Here is a 5,059-nt window from a genome sequence, read left to right on the forward strand (position 1 = left end):
CTTTAACTTGGAAATCAAAGAATAACATATGCTAAACAACCTTTTACACATATTACCTTTTAAAAAATGAAATTTTTTCAACAAAAATTCATAAACATTTTGAACTTTCAAGAATAGACATAAACTTTTCTTAAACATAATAAAGGTTCCTTTGATGCTCAAATCATCACCTTTAAACACATTCAAATACTAATAATAATTTCCAATATTTCTAAAGCAAATAAACTCATCTAACCTTGTCCAAAGATATAGTTTTTTAAGAACAAGGAAGAAATTTTAAGTTTTACATAAGTCAAAAACTACACAAAGGTTCATATGATTTCATTATCATCCCCTGTAGTCATGACTTAAAAAATATTTAAAGAAAACAAACATAAACTCAACTTCATGAATAATATACTAAGAGATCATGATTTTCGCGTGGTGTATGTGGAGAAAAATGGAGAAGAGAAACTGAGAAAGAATACTTTAACTTTCTTTAGGAGAATTAGTGTAAAAATGAGAGGATGAGGTAAGGTATTTATAGGAGAGCCTCACCCTCTCTCAAATCTGAAAATTAATGAGAGGCAATCTAGCTTTAGGCTAGCTTAGGTGATGTTTCTAATGGTGGTGGAGTGACGAGATTTGGTGAGTGATTTAGGGGATTATGGAAGCTTTGAATTTGCTTGTTTGACAAGCCATTGACCCATGATGTGATTAATACTCCGACTTGATTGATGCAACGTGATTTCACAATTTAAGTCATGCCCGAGTGCTATCGAGTAACTTTCGTCCGGAAATATACGATCTACCGATTTAGGTTTTTTTGTGCCCAAAACGTCAAAACATGAATTTTGAGGTGAAAAATACCTAGAGATGCGTTACGGACAAACTTGGTATCTATTTTGACCAGAAATAATATTTTGAAGCCAATGGAGAAATTGGAATTCAATTCCAAGTTGTGGAACTCAAAACCCGGGCGAAAACTCGATAAAACGACCCGAAATCGTCTCAGAAACATTTAGTCTCCAAAAATCTGGAAAAAAATAGGGAAAGAAAGAATATTATAATAAAAGACTAAAACTCAAACGAGGTTTAGCGTAAAACATTACTGATTATTTTTTATAATTAATTCATTAACAACTAATTACTTAATTAAACGTGTTCGGTAAAACACGTTGTTACACAACTAATAAACATGCCCCCTATCTGATATGATACATAAGTTTTGTTAAGGGGTAGCATAAGTCTTAAGATAGTAAAAAAATCACTCCTAAGCTTCTTTCATCTCTCCTTCAACAATGGGAATTGGAAATACACATATGTTTCTCTCTTGTGAATTCGCTATTAGCAATGTTTCAGTATATTTCCCAGTAAAAAATGTCTCATCCACTTGTAGGATTTGTTTGCAATATGAAAACCTTTCAACATATGGTTTGAAAGCCCAAAATACTCTATCTAGAATGAATCTACTAGGGTCTTCAATGTCATCTACAATATGGTGATGTACTTCATATTTCACAATTGTGTCGGGAGAGAAATATTGTACAATATTCATCCAACATGGTAACTCATTGTATGATCCTTTCCAATAAAGTTAGAAGACTTAATAACATTAAAATAATTACTTATAACAATTAAATATACTGAAGTTACAAAAATGAGATAAAATGTAGTAGTTGGATGTATATAGTAACCTCTAATCAAGTAAGAATGTGTATGAAGTAAATATCTAACTTCAGACTTCCTCAGAAAACTTTGTATGTGTTGAGAGTTGAGAAGAATAGAGAAACATTTCATGTGAATTAAATTAGGGTTAAGCATGAATATATATGGTTAGGGTTGGTGGGTAAAAAAAATAGAAAACTTCCTTCATATGGCCAATTTAGGAGGGAGAAAATAAATACAAAACAAAACTCCCCCATATTGTCGATTTATGGGGGAGGTTAAAAAACATAAAACTTCCACCCATCCATTGTCGATTTAGGAAGGAGTAAAAAAATAAAATAAAAACATAAAACTCCCCCCACATTGTTGATTTAAGGGGAGTAAAAAAAATATAACCCCCCCCCCCCCACATTGCTGATCTAGGGGAGAGAAAGAAAAAAAGGTGAACCGACTATGTCATTGTCGAGTGTCCTAAAAGTACACCATTTTGGTAAATATTCAAAAAGGTGCATCATTATTGTAATTTTTAGTCAAGGTGTACCATTCAAGTGAACTTGCCACACTAAAGCATCTCTCATGTGAAAATTGCCAATAGATTCCAATTGGAGGAAAAACATGTTAAGAAGATCATTCTTGGTAAAGTCGTCGACCTAAATCTCATAAAACAACTTGGAATTTTTGTAATGGAGGAGTCAGTACACTCAAATTTGGTTTATTCCTAAAGCTAAATGACGTAGTTCACCCTAAAGTCATTCTGCACTTCTGGAAAAAAATGAAATCATAATCAATGATCTACTCTTGGAGGTAAAAGAAATGTTCTTGTTAGGAACAAGCGAACAATCAAATAGTAAAGAGTACAGAGACAAGAGAATAACACAAGAGATTTGGTAACGAGGTTCGACCAATTGTGCCTACGTCCCCGAGAGTGTTGAGCAGCTACCACTATATATTATTAGAGAATTAGGATTAGTGTTTAACTATTCTTCTCCTTGTTACATTAGGTTTATATAACATAAATATATAGCCATCTTCCCCAACCCCTTTACATCAGCCCAAGCCCATAACTTGTATTGTTGTTATATAGAGATATGAGTCATTGCACAACAATCTCCACCTTGGCAAATATCATCAATCTCCATCTTCCGCCATTTGGTTGGGGGCACTCCATAGTCCAACATCAGTGAATGTTCAACAAACTCAGGCAATGCCTGAACTTGTCCACGGTAACCGGTTTGGTTAGCATATCAACTGTATTTTCTGAGTGTGAACCTTCTGCAATAGTATATGCTCACAAGCTACTAACTCTCTGATCTTCTGAAATCTCACATCAATATATTTGGTCCTAGCATGATACACCTGGTTTTACTAGCCCCATAAGCCATAGGGCTTCCTTAGAAGCTTCACCAACTGCCATGTACTTTGCTTCAGTTGTGGACATAGCAACAACAGACTGAACTGATGATCTCCACATAATTGGTCCACCTACAAGGGTGAAGACAAACCCCATTGTGGACCTTCTATCATCCAAGTCTCCTACATAGTCCGAATCAACATAACAAATAACTAAAGGTTTACTCTGTTGGCTGCCAAACATGATACCGAGACCTGTAATCCCCTTCAAATATATGAAAATCCATTTAATTGCTTCCCAATGCTGCTTCCCTGGATTAGACATGTACTTGCATACTTGACTAACTACTTGTGCTAAGTCCAGTCTAGTACAAACCATAGCATATGTCAAGCAACCCACTGCACTGGCATATGGAACATTTGACATGTATTTCTTCTCTTCATCTGTCTTTGGACACTGATCTAGGGATAGCTTGAAGTGATTTGCCAATGGAGTGCTCACTACTTTAGCATTGCTCATATCAAATCTCTCTAAGATCTTTTCAACATAGCTTTGCTGGGAGAGCCATAATTTTCATAGCTCCCCTATCCCTGTGAATCTTCATCCAAGAATCTTCCTAGCAGCCCCTAAATCTTTCATGTCAAACTCCTTACCTAGCATGACTTTCAGCTCATTGATATCACTCAAATGATTAGCAGCAATCAACATATCATCAACATAAAGTAACAGAAAAATAAACGAACCATCGTCAAGGCTTCTCACATAAACACAGCAATCATACTCACAACGCTTATAACCAAGCTTCAACATATAAGTGTCAAACCGCTTGTACCACTGTCTGGGAGACTGCTTCAACCCATATAGAGACTTCTTCAACTTGCAAACCAAGTGACTCTGTCCAGCTGCACTGAACCCCTCTGGTTGTGTCATGTAAATTTTCTCCTCTAATTCACCATGGAGAAAGGCAGTCTTCACATCCATCTGTTCTAAGTGCATATCCTGGCTGGCTACCAAGGCAAGCACTACCGTAATAGAAATGTGTGTCACCATTGTGGAGAAAATCTCATTATAGTCGACCCCCTTCTGCTGTGAATACCCTTTTACTACAAGACGAGCCTTGAACTTTTCCCCTTCTTTTTATGATACTGTTGGCTTCCTCTTGTACACCCACTTGCACCCAACTGCATGCTTGTCTGGGGGCAATCGAACAAGCTCCCAAGTTTAGTTCTTCTGTAAAGACTCCATCTTCTCCATCATGGCACCCATTCATTGTTCTTTGTCTTGATTGTTTATAGCCTCATGAAAGTTACATGGATCTCCTGAACTGATATGGAGAGCAACTGAAGCCATATCCTCAAAGCCACATCTCTTTGGAGGTTTGATAGGACATATATCCCTGTCTCTAGCAAGTAGATGCTCCTGCACACCTGAACTCTTTGCCTGAGAATCATCATGTTCTTGATTGGAACTAGTGCACAATTCCTTGCCTTTATTCACCTGAACCATTTCATTGCTCACTGGAATCATATTTGAACATAAAGTCTCTCCATTTGGCATGGGCACCTCTGCCAAAACTAACTGTTTCATCATGAAATCTTCATCAAACACTGCATCTCTGCTCAACACCACCTTTATGGAAATTGGATCCTAGAACTTGAACCCCTTCACACCTTTGGTATATCCAATGAAGATACACCTCTTTGACTTAGGATCAAGTTTAGATCGTTCATCACTAGATACATGTACATAAGCATGACAACCACATATGCGTAACATATTATAATTAACTGGGTTACCTGCCCATACTTCTTTTGCAACTTTACCATCCAATAAAGCCCGTGGTGATTTATTGATGACATAACATGCCAGATTAAGTGCATCTGTCCAAAATCCTTTGGAAAGTCCAGCATTCAGTCTCATACATCTGGCCTTCTCTGTAAGAGTTCTATACATCCTCTCTACAAAACCATTCTGTCGAGGAGTCTTCTTCACTGAAAAGTGTCTCTGAATGCCATGTTCCTCACAGAATTTCTGAAACTGTGAGTTTTTGTACTCCGTACC

Source organism: Lupinus angustifolius, unplaced genomic scaffold (genome assembly GCF_001865875.1).
Source record: "Lupinus angustifolius cultivar Tanjil unplaced genomic scaffold, LupAngTanjil_v1.0 Scaffold_164_6, whole genome shotgun sequence".
NCBI classification, from domain to species: domain Eukaryota; kingdom Viridiplantae; phylum Streptophyta; class Magnoliopsida; order Fabales; family Fabaceae; genus Lupinus; species Lupinus angustifolius.